A 23,487-nucleotide genomic window follows, 5' to 3' on the forward strand; every position below is an offset into this window, starting at 1 on the left:
CTCTTCTATCAGAGTAATATATTCTACAAGCTTACTACAGGCTCTTTGTTCTAAATGCAGCTTATTTTCTAAGGACCAAAGTAACTACCATGTAGACTTAGTGCTGGAAGGACTTCAGGAGTGTTACAGTTCAACCTCTTTGTCGTGCAAAGGTGGAAGTGCAGGCTGGTCAGTGGAAGATTTGCTGACTCCCAGTCTGATGCTCCATCAACCCCATCTCACTAAATTATTATCAATAGCAACGGAATTCACTTCTATTTCTATGGGTCCTCAATTAAAACAAGAAAATCAGGTGTTGGCGTGAGGCAGGGGTCAACAACCGCGAGGTTCTGCTGTATATTTCACCGTTTCTCTTCCTGCTGTCTGTGATGGTAGTGGTCAGGCTGTATAGTTAGGTAATGGCTGTCAAGCTCACCTGATCTAGTCATTGCCATCCACTTATGGCAGATTGCCATGAGTAGGAGATAGACATGGCACTTGGAGGACTTTGGCCTGCTTTTATTTCCTACCATTCTTCAAGTGGTTACTTACTGTTCTCTAATTCCCTGTAGAGTCTCTTTGGCATTACCAATTCCCATGCTTTCTCATGGAATTAAATTCGTTTCAAATTCTTTTTCTCATGCTATGGTAGCTTGCATTTTTCTAAGCTGACTCTAGCTTATCATTTTCTGGCTTTAGAGCCAATCCCTTCAGATCTTTGTGTATTTGTGTATCTTTGTGTATTTGTGTATCTTTGTGTATCTTTCCCTATTCAGAACAAAACTTCCACTAATATCAATAACCTAATGCTCATTCTCTATTCCAAGTCATTAATAAAATTTTTATTGAGACCAGAAAGAATAGATTTTCAGCCAAATATATTGTCTCAGTTGGATACTGAGCCATTTATCAATTTCCTTTGTTTAAAATATTTTAGCGAATACTTAATTTATTTGACAATGTTTATTTCCAAGCTAATTTAAATTTGCTTCAGATTTATTTATTTATTGCTTCATTTATTAAATGCTATATCAGAATTTTATTAATGACCTCCCCCATATAATTCTGTATTATTTCCTAAAATTTCCTAAACAAACTTTATAATTTTGCCAAGAGCAGCTATGTTATTTTATCTGGAACAATTTGTTTTAATAAATGCTTGAATTGCTTTGCTATTGCTTGGGATTTTAAAGTTATTTTTCTTCAGAGTAATTGTTTTATTTTTTAATTAATTAATTTAATACCTACTCTTTTGTGTTTAAGGGTTTTTTTCTGTAACTTTATTTATTTTATTTATTTTTATTTTTGGCTGCATTGGGTCTCTGTTGCTGTGCACGGGCTTTTCTCCAGTTGCGGCGACGGGGGGCTTCTCTTGTCACGGAGCATGGGCTCTAGGCATGTGGGCTTCAGTAGTTGTGGCATGCAGGCTCAGTAGTTGTGTCTCACAGGCTTAGTTGCTCCACGGCATGTGAGATCTTCCAGGACCAGGACTCGAACCTGTGTCCCCTGCATTGGCAGGCGGATTCTTTTTTTTTTTTTTTTTTTTTGTGGTATGCGGGCCTTCCTCTGTTGTGGCCTCTCCCGTTGCGGAGCACAGGCTCCGGACGCGCAGGCTCAGCGGCCATGGCTCACGGGCCCAGCCGCTCCGCGGCATGTGGGATCCTCCCATACCGGGGCGCGAACCCGGTTCCCCTGCATCGGCAGGCGGACGCGCAACCACTGCGCCACCAGGGAGGCCCCAGGCAGATTCTTAAACACTGCACCACCAGGGAAGCCCAGAGTAATTGTTTTAAATTAACAATTGCATTTGGGACATTTTGAAGGTTATAATTTCCATTTTTCTTATGCTTTTAAAAAATACGTGAGCCACACAGTTCCATTTAATCAAAAATTTGCAAGTCACAAACATTAATATATTTCCATACCAAATTAAAAAATTGGATAATTCTTTTAAAATTGATGCCTATATAGAGACAGCAATTTCTTTTCAGTGATTTTTTTCTTTTTTGGACTTTAGGAACTGAGGATATTCTGTTATTGTCCACTTTTTGCTCTGTAATAAACTTCAAATTACCCTTCAATTTTATTTTTAAAGACAGATTTAAAAATGACTGAACCTAGTATCTAAGCTTCTAAAAAATGTTGTCACTTATTTTATACATGTACTCACTCATATTGTATATATTCTCTGCAATTCCTATTTTCTAATATACTTACTAAAAGCTAGGATTTCTTAGGTGGCTCTCTTCAATGTGAGGCTTAATGTAATAGCCAAGTACAGATTTTCTTTGGGTTTGTTTTTGTGCTCACTGGCTCAAAATTGCTCTTCATGTAATTTGGGACTTTCTGATGCCAAGTGATGGGCTGTGAATAGTTTAATGTGTTCATTCATATAGCATGATGAGACTTACACCATCTATATTGTCAGTCTCATTTCTCTCTATCCTTGGAGGTTTAAAATCAGAATCTACTGCAGTTTCTTTTCCCTGTGTTCAACTACATATTACTTTATTGGACTAGAGATTTTTTTTTCAATTTATCCAAGTAGCTCTAGACAATTAGCAAAATCACAGTCCTTATATATCTAATCATTTGGTATGGATATTAAAAATCCTTTCTCTATGTGCTATGCTGTTTTTCAACTTATTTTCTATCTGTTAGTTTAAATTCAGTATTGATCAATTGACATTATATTATGAGGAACACTCTTAATAATCTGAGGTGATTAGGTCACATTTTCAATTTTATCTCCATATTTAGCTTAAGTTTCTCACATCTCTTACATATGAGAATGACCTGGCAGTTTTCTTTTTCACAGAATTTAAGACTCTTGAGTAAGCTTACATTCTCACATAGCACTAACTAATTATAATTGAGTTTTTGGAATTAAATGTGCAAGATGATCTTGTCTCTTGACTCTTACTCAAATGTATACGCAAGTTCCCTTTCCTAACCTGGCAATTATATCTAGCATTTTATTAAAATCAAACTGTCCTCTGAGTAAACTTTCACTTCCATCAGGAATGTTCAGTCCTTGATTTTCTAAACTCCTCATTTTTTTCTCCCCCAAGGGGCTTCCTTCCTTCCCTCCTTCCTTCCTTCCTTCCTTCCTTCCTTCCTTCCATCCTTCCTTCCTTCCTTTCTTCTTTTCTTTTTTAAGGCAGCGTTGTAGTAAAAAAATCAGGGAGTGCATTAAGTTTATTCAAATACTCACTACCAAGAAGTAACCATATGTAGAACTGTCTTCTGCTAAGAAAAAACTAGGATGAAATATAAAATTAACGCCTTCCCTGTGTTGCATGGTCCAGCTTCACAAGGTAGTACTACTTGTGTCTTGGACATCAGGGGAGGTCTGTTGAGGTCTGACACTTTGCTGTGACACTGTGCTGACCACTTTTTGGGAATCTGTGTTTCCGTGAAATCCAGCTCTAATTTAAAAGTCACTGATTATCATCACAGCTGCAAGTGTCACAAATTTTTCTTTGCTGTGGTAAAATATATATAACATAACATTTACCTTTTTAACCATTTTTAGATGTACAGTTCAGTGGCTTTAAGTACTTTACATGGTTAGGCAGCCATCACCATCATCCATCTCCAGAACTCTTCCCATCTGGCAACAATGAAACTCCATGCCTACTAAACAATAGGCCCCAGTCCCTCCTCCCAGCCAGCCCCTGGCAACCACCATTCTACTTTCCGTCTATGAATTTGACTATTCTACGTACTCTGCATACCTCATGGAAGTGGAATCATATCATGTTTGTCACTTTGAGACTGCTTATTTTGTTCAGCATAATGCCTTAAGGTTCATCTATGTTGTAACATGTGTCAGAATTTCTTTCCTTTTAAAAGCTGAATAATATGCCATTGTATGTATACACCACGTTTTGTTTATCCGTCAGTGGACATCACATCTGGGTCATTTCTACCTTTTTAAAAAAAATTAATTTATTGATTTATTTATTTTTGTCTATGTTGGGTCTTCATTTTCTATGCCAGGGCTTTCTCTAGTTGTGGCAAGCGGGGGCCACTTTTCATTGCCGTGCGCGGGCCTCTCACTATCGCGGCCTCTCTTGTTGCGGAGCACAGGCTGCAGACACGCAGGCTCAGTAGTTGTGGCGCACGGGCCTAGTTGCTCCGCGGCATGTGGGATCTTCCCAGACCAGGGCTCGAACCTATGTCCCTGCGTTAGCAGGCAGATTCTCAACCACTGCGCCACCAGGGAAGCCCATTTCTACCTTTTGACTTTTGAAGAATGCTGCTAAGAATATTGGTATAGTACAAATATCTGCTTGAGTCCCTGCTTTCTGTTTTTTGGGGGGATATATACTCAGAAGTAGAATTGCTGGATCATGAGGTAATTCTGTGTTTGATATTTTTGAGGAGCCCCCAAATTTGTTTTTACCTGTAAGATGATTATTTCCTCCTATCATATTCCTTGTTGAGCAAAATTTTACTTTCTTTTGACTTCTGAATTAGTTTTTAGTTTTTTTTGTTTTAAACAAGTGCAAAAACCCTGGTTAAATAAAGGGCCAGATTTTATTTAAGTGGGAATGGCTCTTGGTTTAGTAAATTTTTTTAAAGGGCATACAATTAACCTTTAGGAATAACAAGCTATAGCTTCTCCTTCTGAAATAGCAGTTTCACCGTCTAAAGTCTTTAGTCTTTCAAAAGTATAATTTTAAAAAGTGAATTTTATGCATGATTATCTTTTTGTAATGTTCTAATATTTGACGTTTTCCGAGTACTTTTTGCTATTCATAGAGCTTACGTTGAAAGGAAACAAGTAGATGTATGATGTCTTCATGAATCAAAATTACGGGGTGCCCTTTTAAAAATAATCCATTGCTAAAAATAATCCATTGCTAAAGGTCTGAAATTACAAGTTTCCTAAAAGATAATGATCTGCGTGGTCAAAAATTCTTGGAATGATCAAGATTTCTTTTAATGAGTCCTGATTGCATTTAAAAAAAGGATTTGATTTATTAATAATTTTCTAAGAAGACATCATAAAGGCATTATAGCAACATTATCTTGATTTGTAGTTGAGTAATTAGAATTTGTGATATTTGTACAGGGGTCATGAAGTTGGCTTTTTTGCAAAAGTTGTTTGGGGGAAAATAAAAGCCTGTTAACAAGACTATAAACAAAGTTCCAAAGGAAAATGATTGCCTATTGAAGAGAGCCAAAGTGTTTTTAAGAATTTAAGAAATAGTAATTTAGAGACGAACTGCCATTTTAGTGTCCTGTAGAGGCTAACAATGCTTATGCCAAGCTGTAATATGCTAGTTTCAAGGCATTCTTCTTGATTAATGCTTTAATAGGCTTTTTGCTAGGCAACGTTTGGTTAGCACAGTTATATGTCTTTGACTGTATAAAATTGCTTTTACTGAATATCCAGTTTGGGGGAATAAAAGGGAAAATTACACTTTTCTTGAGTTGCCTCTGGCACTTTGTTTAGGTTTGTGCCTTTTAGATGCTTGAAATTAAAGCTTTCATCCTGAATTATCATAGTATTTTTACTTTATTTTCCAATTATAGTCTATAGTCATAGCTGCTGACAAAGAATGGGATCTGGCTAATTCAAATTTAAAAGAAGGAAGAGAAAACTGGTTGGATTCCTTGTAGATCAGGATTGTTCATTTTGATATAGACATTTACCAACATCTGTTTCAAAAGGGAAAATAGAAGCCCACCCTAGAAGTCTAAGGATCATCAGGAAATAGACAAACATCAGGATATTATATTAAAGCACATCTGTCTCCACTTTGGCATAGACAGCCTATATTTAGATATTATTTTAAGAGCTGTGTTTAAAACTGCTGATAAAGTGGATTCCATGCTCCTTTTTTGGTCAACTGTGTTATTTTTCTTTTTCACAGATGTGCATACTTGGTACCATAGTCTGAATATATGTTCTACCAAGACCAAAGTTTAAAAAATAAAAGTGTGGAATTTCTCTCTTTTACAGCCTGGCTTATAAACTTCAGAGCATACCTTGAATAGTTTATGTATCCTTGGTGGAAAGTTTTCTCATTGTTATTTTACCTGATGTGTATACATGCATGTGTATTTTACTGTCTTTGCCCAGGGCTTCCTCTGTTTGTGTGATACAGCACTGGTCTCCAGTCACCCAGTCCTATGAAGGCTTGGTGTAACCCTGGAGGATTGATGCCTGTTTAGATCAAGCCTGGGAGCTACCTTCTGCAGACCTAATCCTTTTATCTGTGAGTTGTCATAGGAAAAGGAACTGTTTAAACTTGAGATCTAGGTAAGCTCTTGTCAGCTGCCCAGGGTTCTGGGGATAGATTAGGGCTGGTTGTGGAGGTACCCATTGTGCACGCTGAACCAAGATTTTGGCAGAGTCAGAGAGCCTTGCAAAGCAACATTCATTTCACAATTTTAGACTTGAACAGTCTATTATGGGTTGGGTTTACAATTATCATGTGATATTTAGTATAGTTTTGATTCTTACACCTAAAATTTATTTGTAATTTCTCTCTTCTCTTCGTAGTCACTGGTTTGCTCTGTTGTTTTGAAGACGACTAAGGTAATTTTTCCCCATCAAAACTTATCCCTGGGGGGCTTCCCTGGTGGCTCAGTGGTTAAGAATCCTCCTGCCAATGCAGGGGACACGGGTTCGAGCCCTGGTCAGGGAAGATCCCACATGCCGCGGAGCAACTAAGCCTGTGCGCCACAACTGCTGAGCCCACGAGCCACGACTGCTGAAGCCCACGCGCCTAGAGCCCGTGCTCTGCGACAAGAGAAGCCACCGCAATGAGAAGCATGTGCACCACAACGAAGAGTAGCCCCCGCTCACCAAAACTAGTGAAAGCCCGCATGCAGCAATGAAGACCCAACGCAGCCAAAAAAGTAAATGAGTAAGTAAGTAAATAAATAAATTTATTAAAAAAAAAAATTTATCCCTGGAAGCCTGCTGAACCAGTTAGGAGAATCTGGAGTTTCTCTTTAAGTTTGTAAGGAACAATTAAAGAAGTATAATTGGCTTTGTTTTCTGAAAGAAAAAAAAGTATTACTACTATTAGTTACTAAGAAAGGGAGAAGTCTCAGTTTAGTGCTAATATGTCTTTAACATCTTTTTAAAATCTTTCCTTTATAAAAAGAGAGAGCAGACCTCAGGCTCAGAGTCTTAAGAAGGCAACTGTTTCCAGTGAGAATTTAATAGCATTATCATGTTTTTATTGCTTTTATTTCTTTATGATGTGTTTCTATTTATGGCAAATATTGCGGTTTTAAAAATTTCCTTAAAACTCTTCTGTTGCACGAGGAGTTGTTGACTTAATCCTTACAAGAATTCAATGTGTTTGAAGCTATTATTTTAAACTACCTTTTACAAATGAAAAATCTAACAGTTAGGAAGCCTAAGTAACTTGCCCAAGGTCGCACAAATTGTGGAAGATTCAATTCTGTCTGGATCCAGAGCCTAGACTCTGACCCACTATGCTATATGCATATTTAACATTGTCTGTCCTTTGAACTGTCCTCACCAAGACCCCGACCCTCCGTAGCAGGGGGAGGAAAGGCAGCTGCAAGCCTCATCCCCTGAAAACCTGCAGTTCTGCTGTTGCTCTGTGGGAAGCACAGAGATTTACAGAGGCCCAATTCCTCCTGGCCCCTTACTAGTTGTACTGATGTCATGGACTTAAATTCAAGGCAGTAACATTCTCATCGTGTCTTTTCCTTTTTAGAAGTGGGAGTAGGTTAAAATAAAACTATTTTTCCTCACCAATGGTATGTTTTCATAGAGAGAGATAAAAAGGAGGGGGGAAGATTAAAAATATTCAATCTAATTTATGGTCACTCATGAGCAACTGAACATACTGAGAAAAACCTTAGACTGTGAACCAGGGAGGAGGTCTGGTTCCCCACCCAGCACAGCCTCAATCCTTCTTGGGCAGATCTGGAAACTGTGGAGGCACTTCTGTTGCTTCACAAGCAATGGTTAAATTAAAACAGTGATTTTCAAACAGTTTTTTAAAAAACAAATCAATCATATATTTCTTAATCTTATGTATACACATGAATAAGTGGAGATGTTCTGGTTTCTAAATTAAGGAGGGAGGATAGTGCAAGAGTCGGCCCACTGAGGTTCAATTCCAGGCTCCCCCATTTCCTATCTGTGTAATCTTAGGCAGATTCTTAATCTTTCTAAGCCTTGGTTTCCTCATCTATAAAATGAGGAGAGTAGTAATATTCACCTCCTAGAGTGGTTGTGAGGATAAATGTAAAGAGCTTCGAACAGCACCTGGTACGTAAACCATTTGTTTTGCGCCGTGATTTTACTTTTATTGGAAGCTGAGGGAAAGATACAAGTCACTGTTTAAGAACCATTTGGCTGAGTGATCTCTAAAGTCTCAGAATTCTAATTCTATGCTTTTATGCTAGATATTTCTAGAGTGTAACTCAGAAAACCCAATTTAACAAGAATTATTAAATTAGCGCACTCAGGAAAGTTTTGTGCTTGTGTGCTAACTGTGATCCAAGTTCTAGGAAACGTTGTTGATAACTCTGTGCCTATCACTGCTGGGCTCTTTTTCTCAATGAGCTCAGGCTCTGGGAGGCTGAAATCAAAATGTTTTGAAAGTGACATCAAATCAAATAGTCTAGACTTTGTTGATTATCTATATTTATGGTGAAAATGTCTAACAACCAGAGGACTGCACTTGCACAGAGAACCTGCTTTCCTTGATGTCACCCATTGTGTTATCTATTCTGTCTTGAAAACAATAGTGTCTACACCACAGAGCATATTGCTCAAGTGTTTAATTAGCTGAAGTCCCTTGATTTCATCAGTATCTCTGGGTCCTTGACCCCTGACCTTTTTGGCTCCAGAAAGGCTGCAGGTACAGGTCTATTTGCTGTTGAGAAGCTGGTATCGAGACTCCTCTTTGCCCCACTCCTGCCCCCTTTTCGGTAAACAATACATTCTAATATAAAATAGATGGGATGATAGCTTATCAGGGGAACTGCCAAGACCCCAGAATCTCTGTTTCCTTGGAAAATTACTAAACCACATTTAATACTATAGAAATCAACTTCCTGAATCCCAGAATGAGCCTGCCCTTTTGCTTTAAAGCAGCACAGCTGATACGATCTATGCTAAAGGCAGAAGAGAAATGGGGACCATCTAGCCTACTGTCTTAAAATAAACACAGGCAAATCTGTTGGAGGAATTCATCACATTTTAAAATTCAAAAGGATATGAAAATAAGCACAAATAGATAGCTGTGAATGGAGAAATGATATATGCCTTTGGCAGAAATTCTTCATTAGATAAGAATTAGTGTAGATGCTGAGAAGAATCAAGATGTTATATATGCCCTATCTCTGAAAGTTAATTATAATTTTAAAATAATTCAGTAGAGTGGCTAAGATTATAGGCTTTTGAAGCAGGCTGCTTGAGTTGGAATCTCAGCTGCACTATTAATTAGGTCTGTTATTCAGAACACGTTACTTTGATGTGATTTTGCTTCTACACCTAGGAGACAGAGCTCTAGTTATCTATTACAGTATAACAAAGCAAGGACCATTGTATTAAATCTCATGGTTTTGTGAGTTAGAAATTTAGGCAGGATACTACTGGCACTTCTGCTCCATGTGGTATGGACAGGGTTATTTGGTGGTATTCAGCTGGCAGCTGCTCTGGCACCTCCCTGGGGATGACTGGAAGGCTGGTTTCAGCTGTGCCCCTTTCTCTCTCCCAACGGGCTCAGAGCCTCTCCAGGAGGTGTCTCCCGCAGGGCAGCTGGGCTTGTTACAGTGATGGCCTCAGGCTCTGACAGTGAGTGTACAAGCTATGGGAAAGAGCAGCTCTCATGATTTGGGCCTGGAAACTGGCAGTGCATCGCTTCCCTCACAAACTACTTGCCAAAGCAATCACAGAGCTTGCCCAGGTTCAAGGGAGTGGCTGCAACCTCCTCAATGGAAAGAGTACTAAAGAATTTTGGCCCCTTTTAAACAACTACAAACGGTGATATAACAATGCTAATCTAGTAAAGTAATTATGAAGATTAAGTAAGACTGTATCTATAACGTGCTCAACAGTGTCCATGACAGACTAAATGTTCCAGGAGTGTTAGATGTTATAACATCTGTCCTTATGTACTATTACCTCATACAATATATATGCTTCTAATTATATTTATAAAACATATATTTGTGTACTGTCTGACATGTACACAGAATACAGACATGTTATATTTATCTATGTTTAATTACATTTGTTTCATTACCAAAGTGGTGGCTGATGTCAGTATTAACAGTCCTTAAGTTATTTCCGTGTCAAGTTTCTTAGTATTTGTGTGGTAAATCACTTCCTTAACTGCAGGAAATAGAAGGGTCCCTGCAGGGAAAGTTCTCTTATTTAGTTGTTTTCTTTTCAATACAATTACGTATGACTAAACACTAGAGCAGCTGACCTGCTCCCATGTATTGATTCCTGAGTAGCTGGTGGTAGAGGCACCCAGACCTTTAGCCTTTGAGAGAAGAGCCAGAACATCAGGTGAATGTTTCACAGGGAACAGAGAATACCGGGAGAATTATTTTATTTGAGAAATTATTTTACAATTTTGTGCTTTTGAGTTTCATCTTTAAGGAAGACACAGTGTAATCAATAATTGGAGCATAAGCTTTCATGCTGAAAGAAGGTGTTGGTTTCCTAAGAAGAAAAATTTCCAAATATAAAACAGGGTCACACGTGAAAAGTTTATCGTGACAAATGTGCCATAGTGTTATATGAAGGCCAAGGATCTAGAAAAGAAATGGAAAACCCTGTACATAGAATTATCAGAGACAGCCTATACTTATCAAAAGAAAAAAGTAATGGAAGAGAGAATGGGGACATTCAAAGAACCTTAAGAGGTTTCAGAAAGAATTACTGAGCTGCAGCAGAGACATTATTCAGAACACGTTACATTACAAAGCTGTTAGGATAACATTTCTGCACATGAGATGGAGTTCTTGCCAGCAGAAGGGTATGGGAAGGAAGAAAATCAGGTTTAGACAACAACTACACCAGGATAAAATTATTTTTAATGCCGAAACTTGAAAGCACCAAACTAAAAGTAATTCCTAACAGTTAAGTAATTCTCCATTTTTCACATCCAAAGCATCCAGGTGAGTTTGACTTACTATATACCATGCTGACATGAAAAACATTCAAAATTATCATACTGGAAAAGAAAGCCCAGAAAAGTTGTGGGTTACAGCTTGTGGGTTTGCATGGTCCACGAACAATCCATGGTCTATGTCCTGCTCGGTAAGATGTCTGGTCCTCCCATCCTCTCTGGCCTCGCTGAGGTCCTGCCTGATCGCTGGGACTTGTGTTCCTGCATTTACTCCTGATGTTTATTAGATAGTAGAACTTCATCGTTTCTACCAACTGTGTTCATGATCTGATTGCCTTCATTCATTTTTGTTTTTCAATTGGGTTGTCAGATGTTTTTCCTAGCTGATTTGTATGAACTCTTTGGAAAATTGGCCCCTTTTATATTCCTAGTTTGTTGTCATTTGACGTTATTTATGATATATTTTTATCCAAACAGGTGTTTGGGTAAATTTAACCACACAAACATTTTAATTTCCTTTATGGTGTCTAGGCTTTATATATATTGCTTAGAAAGCATTTCTTATTCTAAGATTATGAATATATTGATCTATGTTTTCTTCTGTTCCTATCATAGGTTATTTTTAAATCACTGATTATTCTTATTTTATGGTTTCAGTTAATACATCTCTGATTAAACTGGATTTACTTGGGGCGATGACTGAGGAAGGCATTTATCTCTTTCTAAATGGTTAGCTAGTTTTCCTGCTGTAATTTACAGATTAATTCATTTTTCCCATATTGATTTTAATATGCTAAATTCTCATGTGAGTTAGAGTCTATTTCTGTATTCCTTTGATCTTCTCATTTCCTCTTCAGCACCAAACTGTTTTTAATTATCTTAGTTCCATAATACATTTTACTGTCTGGTAGGGCTCATCCCTCTCATAGCTTTGCTATGTATAAACAAGATCAAGTAAGAGAATATAATGGAAGAAAAGATTCCATTTACAATATTAATAAAAAAGGAATTTTGGAACAAATAAGAAGAAATGTACAGACTCATATAAATGAAAAAATTTAAATTATACTGAGAACATAAGAAGAAACTTATGCCTTGATCTTGGATAGGAAGTCTCAGCATGAAGCTCTCTGTTCTCCCTTGATACATCCATAAATTCAGTACAATGCCAATTAAAACATTCACAAGATTTTGAGTAAAACTTAGCAAAATCCTGCTGAAGCTCTCCTAGAGGAACAAACATTTTATGCTAAGTGAAATAAATCAGATAAAGGCAAATATCATAGGATCCCACATATGTGGAATCTGAAAACAAAACAAATGAACAAACAAAACAAAATGAAAACATTTTCATAGATACAGAGAAAAATGGGTGGTTGCCAACGGGGAGAGAGATGTAGGGATGGACAAAATAGGTGAAGGGGGTTAAGAGGCACAAACCTCCAGTTATAAATAAGTCACAGGGGTGTAATATACAGCATAGGGCATATAGTCAATATTGTAATAACTTTATATGGGGGCAGGTGGTTACAGATTTATCATGGTGATCATCACATAATGTATGTAAATGTCAAATCACTATGTTGTACACCTGAAACTAACACAATATTGTACCTCAACTATACTTAAATTAAAAAAAAAAAAGAATGGCCAGAAAACTCCTTCATTTTTGTAATCTTATTAATTTTGGGGGGGGGGAATTAAGAGATCATTTTTTTTAAGATAGTCTATATAGATTTGATAGACGGATGCATTAATTGAAATTAAGAAAGCTTTTTCCATTTGACAAAAATCTTTGTGGCCATACATTATCACCCACTGATTTTTTTTTTTTTTTTTTTTTTTTGCCGTACGCGGGCCTCTCACTGCTGTGGCCTCTCTGTTGCAGAGCACAGCCTCCGGACGCGCAGGCTCAGCCGCCATGGCTCACGGGCCTAGCCGCTCCGCGGCATGTGGGATCTTCCCGGACCGGGGCACGAACCCGTGTCCCCTGCATCGGCAGGCGGACTCTCAACCACTGCACCACCAGGGAAGCCCTGATGTTTATTCAGTCTATATAATCTTATTAATTTTAAAAACTTCTCCCCATTAGGCTTTTAAAGACTTAATAGAAATGACTCATGCTTGTGGTAAAATGACTGCAAACATTACAGAGGCCTAATAATGACGCTAACCTCTGACTGTGATGGAGAATTCTAGGTGCTAGGCCCTGTTCCGAGTGTTATTTGGATGAAATGTTCATGATCTCATTTCATCCCCAGGACAGTCTTATCAGGCTAACATCCTTATTCTATTTCTTTTTCTTTTTCTTTTTCTTAGAGTGTAGTCGATTTACAATATTATATTAGTTTCAAGTGTACAGCATAGTAATTCAGTATTTTTACAGTTTATGCTTCAAGTTATTATAGTGGCTATAATTCCCTGTGCTATACAATATATACTTGTTGCTTATCTATTTTATACATGGTAATTTGTTTCTCTTAATCCCATAACCCTAACGTACCCCTCCCCGCTTCCCTCTCCTCTCTGGTAACCACTAAATTGTTTTCTATATCTGTGAGTATGTTTCTGTTTTGCTCTATGCATTTGTTTGTATTATTTTTTAGATTCCCCTGTAATATCATACAGTATTTGTCTTTCTCTGACTTGTTTCACTAAGCATAGTATTCTCTAGGTTCATCCACGTTGCTGCAAATGTCAGAATTTCACTCTTTTTTATGGCTGAGTAATATTCCATTGTATATATACATATACACACACTATATTGTATATATATATACACATACATATATACATACACACACTACGTCTTCTTTATCCATTCGTCTGTTGATGGGAAAATGAGTTGCTATTGTAAATAGTGATTGGAGTGCATGTATCTTTTCAAATTAATGTTTTCATTTTTTTTTCTGGATATATACCCAATAGTGGAATTGCTAGGTTATATGGTGACTCTATTTTTAGTTTTTTGAGAAACCTCCATGCTGTTTTCCATAGTGGCTGCACCAATTTACATTGGTGTAGAAGGATTCCCTTTTCTCCAGACCCTCTCCAGCATTCATTATTTGTAGACATTTTGATGATGGCCATTCTGAAAGGTGTGAGATGATATCTCATTTTGATTTGCATTTCTCTAATAATTACTGATGTTGAGCATCTTTTCATGTACCTGTTATCCATCTTTCTGTCTCTGAAAAATGTCTTTTCAGGTCTTCTGCCCATTTTTTTTTTAGATGTAGCTATTTCAGCCTTTATTGTTCTTTAGTATACAATGTACAGAATATAATGTTTTTAAACTACAAAATCTGCAAAAAGACAAGAAACTCATAATCAGGAGAGTATATATCCAATAGAAGCAAGACACAATGGTTGAAAAGATGGGAGTATTCAGGAGATAAATGGAAACTAAAAAAAAAACTGAAGGAAATATTATTATTATTATTTTGGCCATGCCGAGCAGCATGCTGGATCTTAGTTCCCCAACCAGGGACTGAACCCATGCCCCCTAAAGTGGCAGCACAGACTCTTTTTATTTTTTTAACATCTTTATTGGAGTATAATTGCTTTACAATGGTATGTTAGTTTCTCAGGGAGGGGGAAGCGTAAGCTGAGAGCATGGACTCTTAACTACTGGACCACCAGGGAAGTCCCTTCTGCCCATTGTTTGATTGGGTTGTTTCTTTTTTTATATTGAGTTGTATGAGCTGTTTATATATTTTGGATATTAGACCCTTGTTGGTCATATCATTTCCAAATATTTTCTCCCATTCTATAGGTTGTCTTTTCATTTTGTCTATGGCTTCCTTTGCTATGCAAAAGCTTTTAAGTTTAATTAGGTCCAATTTATTTATTTTTGTTTTTATTTCTTTTGCCTTAGGAGACAGATAAAAAAATATTGCTATGATTTATGTCAAAGAGTGTTCTGCCTATGTTCTCTTCTATGAGTTTTATGGTTTTAGGTCTTACATTTAGGTCTTTAATCCATTTTGAGTTTATTTTTGTATATGCTGTTTGGAATGTTCTGATCTCATTGTTTTATTACAAGTGGCTGTCCAGTTTTCTCAGCACCACTTGTTAAAGAGGCTGTCTTTTCTCCATTGTATAGTCTTGCCTCCTTTGTTGTAGGGTAATTGAACATAGGTGTGTGGGTTTATTTCTGGGCTCTCTATTCTGTTCCATTGATCTATGTGTCTTTTTTTGGTGCCAGTATCATGATGGTTTTTTAAAAATAAATTTATTTATTTATTTATTTTATTTTTGGCTACATTGGGTCCTCATTGCTGTGCATGGGCTTTTCTCTAGTTGAGGCAAGTGGGGCCTACTCTTCGTTGCGGTGTGTGGGCTTCTCACTGTGGTGGCTTCTTTTGTTGTGGAGCACCGGCTCTAGGTGCACAGTCTTCCATAGTTGCAGCATGAGGGCTCAGAAGTTGTGGCTTGCAGGCTCTAGAGCACAGGCTCCGTAGTTGTGGCTCACAGGCTTAGTTGCTCCACAGCATGTAGGATCTTCCCAGACCAGGGCTCAAACCCATGTCACCTGCATTGGCAGGCGGATTCTTAACCACTTCACCACCAGGGAAGTCCCTATCATGCTGTTTTGATTATTGTAGCTCTGTAGTATAGTCTGAAGTCTGGGCGGGTAATACCTCCAGCTTTGTTCTTTGTTCTCAAGATTTCTTTGGCAATTTGGGATTTTTTGTGGATCCATATAAATTTTAGGATTTATTTGTTTTAGTTCTATGAAAAATATCATGGGTATTTTCAAAGGAATTGCATTAAATCTGTAGATTGCTTTGTATGGCCATTTAAACAACATTAATTCTTTGAATCCAAGAACATGGGATATCTTAATTCTTCATATCATCTTCAGTTTCCTTCATCAGTATTTTCTAGTTTTCAGATGATAGCTCTTTTCACCTCCTTGGTTAAGTTTATTCCTAGGTATTTTATTCTTTTTGATGTGATTTTAAAAGGGATTAAAAGAAATCTTTCTCTTTCTGATAGTTTGTATTAGTGTATAGAAATGCAACAGATTTCTGTATATTAATCTTGTATCCTGCCACTTTGCTGGATTCATTTATTAGTTCTAAAGGTTTTGGGGCAGAGACTTTAGAATTTTCTATATAAAGTATCATGTCATGTGCAAGTAGTGACAGTTTTACTGCTTCCTTTCCAATCTGAATGCATTTTCTTTCTTTTTCTTGTTTGATTGCTGTGGCTAGGACTTCCAATACTATGTTAAATAGAAGTGGCAAGAGTGGGCATCCTTGTCTTGTTCCTGAATTTAGAGGAAAGGCTGTCAGCTTTTCACTGTTGAGTATAATGTTAACTGTGAGTTTGTCATAAATGGTCTTTATTATGTTGAGATATGTTCCCTCTATACCAATTTTGATGAGAGTTTTTATCATGAATTGGGGTTGAATTTGTCAGCTGTTTTTTCTGCATCTATTGAGATGATCATGTGATTTTTTTTTTTTTTTTTGTGGTACGCGGGCCTCTCACTGCTGTGGCCTCTCCCGTTGTGGAGCATAGGCTCCGGACGCACAGGCTCAGTGGCCGTGGCTCACAGGCCCAGCTTCTCCGCGGCATGTGGGATCTTCCCAGACCGGGGCACGAACCCGCATCCCCTGCATTGGCAGACGGACTCTCAACCACTGCGCCACCAGGGAAGCCCTATTTCTCCTCTTTTATTTCTTATTTTGTTCATTTGGGTCCTCTCTTCTTAGTGAGCCTGGCTAAAAGTTTATCAATCTTGTTTATGTTTTCAAAAAACCAGCTCTTGGTTTCATTGATCTTTTCTGTTGTTTTTTTTTTAAATCTCTATTTTATGTATTTTCTCTCTAATCTTTATTGTTTCCTCTTCCTTCTGTTTATGGGTGTAATGTTCTGTAGATATCTATTAAGTCCAACTGGTCTATGGTATCATTTAATTCACAGTTGCCTTATTTTTTTATCTGGATGATCTGTCCATAGAAGTAAGTGGGGTGTTAAAGTCCCCTACTATTATTGTATTATTGTCAATTTCCCCTTTATGTCTTTTAGTATTTATATGTTTTAGCTTTATATATAGAGAGAGCTTTCAGCTTTTTATATTTAGGTGCTCCTGTATTGGGTGCATATATGTTAATAAGGGTAGTATCTTCTTGTTGTACTGATCCCTTTATCATTATATAATGCCTCTGTCTTTCATTATAGCGTTTGTTTTAAAGTCTATTTTGTCTGATATGAGTATTGCTACCCCCACGCTCTTGTCATTTCCATTTGCATGAAATATCTTTTTCCATTCCCTCACTTTCAGTCTGTGTGTGTCTTTAACACTGAAGTGACTCTTGTAGGCAGCATATTGAAGGGTCTTGGGTTTTTTTGTTTGTTTGTTTGTTTGTTTTGGTTTTGTTTTTTTTGTGGTATGCGGGCCTCTCACTGTTGTGGCCTCTCCCGTTGCGGAGCACAGGCTCCGGACGCGCAGGCTCAGCGGCCATGGCTCACGGGCCCAGCTGCTCCGCGGCATGTGGGATCTTCCCGGACCAGGGCACGAACCCATGTCCCCTGCATTGGCAGGCAGACTCTCAACCACTGCGCCACCAGGGAAACCCTATTTGGTAAATTTTAAATTTCTGTTTCATTATTTTTTCAGGGGTTTCTTCCTCTTTCAGTTGAGAGTAGTTCCTCTGCCTTGTCATTTTTCTTAACTTTTTCTGCCTCTGTGAATTTAGGTGAAACAGTTTCCTATTGCAGTCTTGAAGGGATGATCTTATGTGGGAGTGTCCCTGTACAGACTGCAAGTGCCCAGTATCTTTGGTGAGAGACCTGTATGTGATGTGAACACAAGTACCTTTTTTTCTCAGGGTGTGCTGGCAGCTTTCACATTGGTAAAGGGTGGAGCTGGAGATGGAGGGGCTAGAGCTGGCACTGGTGTGAGGCAGGACCTCCCTTCTGTCCATTGGCCATCCCTGCCCTATTGGGGGTGAGGTCTAATCCCATGTTGCTGGAGCAGAAGTTCTGAGGGTTGGGTCTGAGCTAACTCTGTTCCCTTTAAGTGTGTGCTTTCCTACCTTCCTGCATCACAGGGACCCTTGCTCTGGAGGCGGGGAGTACTGAAGCAAGTGGGGCCCATGTGGGCTCTCAGCCTGTGTCAGCTGCAGCCAGAGTTCTGATGTGCTGCCCTTGCAGGTGCCCAGGGCTCCACTTTGATGCAGCCTGGGGTGCAAGTCCCCTTTGTCCCTCACAGCTGATCACTATCCTCAGCCTCTGCTGCCCTCTCTGTTATGGAATCACTCCTCAGGGCAGGTGGGTCCTGCGTGGTCTTTTGGTGTGTATTGGGGGTAAGCTGTTTTGTAGCAGCTGCCATCAGAGATCTTGGCTGCTTGAGTAAGCGCCAACAGTGGATGCCACAGCCCCACCCAGGCTCCCCACCTTGGACCAGGTAACCTTTGTGTCCCATGGTCAAATCTTTTTCTGTGTCTTGGCCACCCCAGATCCAGTCCTGCTCTATGAAGTGGAGTGAGTGAGGCTGGAGTACTTGCTCTGCTCAGGCCAGGACACATTGAGATGGTCACAGGAAACCCGGCAGCCATAGAGCACACCTCTCTCTGCCCTGTTTCATGGGGTAGCCTGTATGTGCGTGCTCCTCATGAGCAGAGTCCAGGCTTCCTACAGTCCTTCGATCAGTCCCAGCGGTCCTCCAACCAGCCAAGGAGACTCATCTCCCCTACACAGGGCCCCAGGACTGGAGTGTCCAACCTGTGGCTTGAATCGTCACTCCCCAGGGCAGGTGTCACCCGTGTAGTCTCCCTTTTCCTCTGAATCCTCCCAGGGGCACAGGTCCTGACCCAGTCGCTTTTCTTCCCTTCCTACCTGATTATCTGTGTATCTTTCTTACAGCCTTGGTTGTACAGGAGTCCTTTTGCCAGTTTCCAGTTAGTTTCAAGTGAAAATTATTCCACATGTAAATGTGTTTTCTATGTGTTTGTGGGAGGAGGTGAGCTCCATGTCCTTACTCCACCATCTTGACCCAACCCCCCAGCATCCTCATTTACAGATGAATAAACTAGGCACAGAGGGGTTAAGTAACTTGCTCAAGGTTACTTAATTGCTAGACCTGCAGACCCAGGTTTTAAACCAGTATGCCATTTTGCCTTCCTCTGAGTAAGTAATAAAAAAAGGAAAAATTCCTCCTATACCATGGCCTCATTTCCCAGACTCTTTGTTGTGTACCTGGTTCATTTATGTGCATATAATCATATAAAGTATTCTCATAAAATAGGGCAATTTAATATGCGCAATGTCCTGCACTTTATTGCTGTACACCATATAAAGGGCTTCTCCAAGTCAGCCCATGTAGAAGCTTTACACTCTTTTTAGCAGTTGCTCAGGGTATCGATGTACCATAATTTATTTAACTACACTTTACTGATGGCATTTAGGATATGACCTCAAATTGTTCATATGTTTCCTCTTTCCTCCAGTAGCTGTTATTTCATTATTTCATTGTGACCCTCATTTCAGTCTTCTCTCATTTTTCACTGAAGGCAGGATCCTGGACATTCTCAGTTGTCTTATGAGAACCCAGCAGTGAGTCTGCTAGACCCAGGCATCCTTTCCCCTCAAAAACAATTCAACAGGGTAACTCACTTTTTGAGCTGTATTTGTTAAATAAATTGAGGGCTGTCCTTACTTTTATTGATTTGCAAACATTAGTCCACATCCTTATGTGCATTTTTGCTTTGCCCTTGAAATAGTTCCTCGAAGACATCCTGTGTTCTAGCTGTAGTTTCTCCTCCAGTGCTATTTGCTTGTTTTTATCTTTTGAGGTTATCATAAATAATTAATCATCATCGTGGACATCTCTTGACTCTTCCCAATGAGCAGGCCTTACGTTAAAAGCTTCATACTTATCATCTCATTTTATTCCTCATAACAGCCCAGGCTAGAGAAGGTAACACAAGTATAAAAATCTCCCTTTCTAACAGTTTTATACATAAAAAGAAACAGAGGCACAGAGAGGTTAAGAAAGTTCCATAAAAAAAGAAAGTAAGAAAAGCAATTTGGCTTAAGCCACGAGGTTGGGACTAAAACCCCACGTGTCTAACTTCTAAACCCAGCCTCCTAACTTTGGCCCTTTATTGCCTCTCTTTTAAGTCATCACCACTTTCTCTGCTTTTTGAACACTGAAATGTTCCTTAGAAGGAATTTCAATCTTTCTTTATCTCCTTTTCTTCTCTCAGTTACCTTGACTTTGTCTCAAACGTTTCTCATTTGTTCATTTATTTGTTTTTGGCTTCAGTTTCCATTCTTTACCCCCTTTCTTCGTGCCTTTCATTAGCCATTACCACAGCTGGGAGCATTTATTTGTTTTTTAGAAAGACTTTGGCTTTCTTCCTTCCTTTGAGTTTTCTTTGTATCATTTTTTAAACATGTCCCGCCATTCTCTTATCCTTTCCAAAGCTAGAACGCCTTTCATCAGCTTGACAATTCCTCTTACATATTTATTTCTTCTTGTTTGAAGAAAATTTGATCTCCTGCCATCTACCTCTGTAAAATATCCCTCATTTTGATAAATTATTTTCAGTTATTTCCTTATCATTAATAAAGTAGCTCTATTCCTTTCATAGCTCTTAAGCATTTCTGGCCCAATGCCTTTTGGGGAGACCATTAGCATGTGTGCTAAATAAGTAAACTTTAAGTTATTTCTTTTTATTGAGGGAGTCTAAATATTTGTATTTTTGAGTCACTTTGATTTACTTCCGGTGCCGTCACCTTTTCCAAAGTCTCATTTGAAATTGCTTCTTGCTGCTGCCGCTCTTAGTGTTACATGTAAAAAATAAGCGTCAGTACTTTTCTCTCTTCCCCTTCCCAATTCATCCTCATGACAATGCATATTCTCACACAAGTCTCATCTTTTAAGCTTCCAGATTGTATGTTTAAAAAAGAGAAAAAAAGACAGAAACCTGCCCTCCAGTCTCATTGTCTGTTGACTAGAATAATGAAGCTCTTTTTTTAGGCCTTTCATTTACAATACACTTTCTTATTTATATTTAGCCCTGCTTTCTCATAACACTTATGTGATTGGGAGGCTGTGTGATATACTGGAAAAGATCAAAGCTATGGAGCAAGACAGAAATGGTTTTGAACCTGGCTCTGCCATTTACTATCCTATGTGACCCTTAATAAAATACTGAATGTCTTCCAGCTTGTTTTTTTCATCTCAGTGGTAAGAAAATTTACCCTGTGGTCTTTGTAAGGATGAGAGGAAATGAAATAAAAATGCATAGCACAATACATGGCTTTGGCAGATGCTCCATAAATGGGAGCTGCAGTTATTAGTGTTGTCATGATTATGTGTTATTAATGGCCTTCTGGATTTACATTCCATAACTTGGATTTAATTTGTTACTTAAGGTTGTTCTTTGCATTTTTTTTGTCCTTTTTTCCCCTTTGATTCTTTGCATCTTACCTTCCACCTGCCAAGTTTTATTTTACTCAAAAAACCCCCTCTTTATGGGGGTACGATTGGCATACAAAAAGCTGCACATATTTAGTGTATACAACTTGATGAGTTTGGAGACAAATATACACCCATGAAACCATCCCAAGTCTGTGCTGCAAACATATCCATCACTTCCACTCACTCTATGTATTATTATTATTATCCTGTGATAAGAACACTTAACGTAAGACCTACACTCTTAGCAAGTTTTTCTATTTTACTTCTTTCTTTCTATGATGGTATAATTTTTTCCTGCATTGACCTTCTATTATTTCTTCTGGATGCTTTCTTTATTTCCTTCTGCATTTCCTCCTTAGTGAGCATGTTCTTTTTACCATCTGGGAGTAGCAGTATTGTAGTCCTAATAAAATAATAATCAGATTAAAAGAAATTAACCAAGATGTTCAAACAGTTGCACAAACAAAGACCATGAATACCTGCTTTGGAGAGCAAGCAAAATGTGTATGGAAATGAGCTGAAAGGAAGTGAAGGAAAGCTGGTTTGCAGCATGATTTTAAGAGAACACTTAGACTGTGTTGTTCTCAGTTTGGAAAGAAACCGTGAGTAGAAGATGGTGAATGGTCAGCGGAAGAGAATGTTTCTCAAAATGTGGTCTGTGGACCTACAAAACAGAAAAAATAAACCTTGATGTATTTATTTCTTTACCCCACCTCAGATCTACTAGTCAGACTGGATAGGTTCTGCTGTGGTAACAACCAACCACCAAATATTTCTGGTTTAATATAACAAAAGTTCAGTCCTTGCTCCCCCAAACACAGAGGCATGTCTGGCAACTCTCCAGAACAGCCTTCCCTGACTCAGTGACTCATCTGTCCAGGTTGCTTTAATTTTGGGTCCCTCCACGTCAAATAAGGACTCTACATTTGTGGCAGCAGGGGAAGAGGAGCAAATGGAGAAATACATGGGTTTCTCACTGCCTTTGCCTAAATAAGTGGCTCATGTCACTTTTGACCACATTCATGGTCTAGAACGAGACGTGTAGCCCTGCCCAATTCCAAAGGAGTTAGTAAGTGTGGTCTCCCTTTTGCCAGGAAGGAGGGGGGAATCAGATACCTGGGCGAGCATCAGGAATGTCTTCAACCGCTACTGAGTCTGAACCTTAATGTGTATGTGTGAGTCTGGGGGGAGGAAATATACACTTAAATAAGATCCTCAAGAAAAGGAAACACTTGTGTACTATTGGTGGAAGTATAAAGTGGTGCAGCCACTATGGAAAGCAGTGTGGAGGTTCCTCAAAAAATAAATAGAACTACCATGTGATTCAGAAATCCCACTTCTGGACATGTAACCAACTGAAATGATATCACAATCTTGAAGAGGTAGCTGCACTCCCATGTTCACAGTAGCATTATTCACAATAGCCAAGACATGGAAACAGACTAAGCATTTGTCAGTGGATGAAGGGATAAAGAAGATGTGGTCTACATATACAAGGGAATATTATTCAGCCATGAGAAAATAGGAAATCCTGTCATTTGTGACAATATGGATGAAACTTGAAGGCATATGCTAAGTGAAATAAGACAGACAAAGACAAATACTGTATGATCCCAGTTACACGCAAAATCTAAAAAAACCAAGCTCATAGAAGCAAAGTAGACTCGTGGTTACCAGGGGTTGGGAGTGGGGGGAAATGAGATGATGTTGGTCAAAGTGCACAAACTTCCAGTTATAAATGAGTAAGTTCTGGGGATCTAATGTACAGCATAATGATTATAGTTAACAGTACTGTATTGTATACTTGAAAGTCGCTAGGAGAGTAGATCTTATGTGCTCTCACCACAAAAAAGAAATGGTAATTATGTGAGGTGAGGAGCTGTTAACTAACAAGTGTATCAAATCAATGTATTGTACACCTTAATGTACACAAAGTTATATCTCAACTGTATCATAATAAAAAATAAATAAACAAGC

At 38.6% G+C, this 23,487-nt stretch overlaps 1 long non-coding RNA gene across 3 annotated transcripts in view; it reads left to right on the forward strand.

Annotated features, from left to right (window-relative positions):
* LOC102989216 (uncharacterized) overlaps positions 1-23,487 on the forward strand; it is a 181,806-nt gene that overhangs the window by 43,580 nt on the left and 114,739 nt on the right. The window contains exons 2-4 of one of the 3 annotated variants that reach the window (XR_008618676.1): positions 6,074-6,253; positions 6,497-6,532; positions 6,612-6,867. This is a non-coding gene — a long non-coding RNA (uncharacterized lncRNA). The remainder of the gene's footprint in view (positions 1-6,073; positions 6,254-6,496; positions 6,533-6,611; positions 6,868-23,487) is intronic. The other 2 variants (XR_448524.2, XR_008618677.1) reach the window with 2 other exon arrangements.

This window comes from Physeter macrocephalus, chromosome 11 (genome assembly GCF_002837175.3).
Source record: "Physeter macrocephalus isolate SW-GA chromosome 11, ASM283717v5, whole genome shotgun sequence".
Classification (NCBI taxonomy): Eukaryota; Metazoa; Chordata; class Mammalia; order Artiodactyla; family Physeteridae; genus Physeter; species Physeter macrocephalus.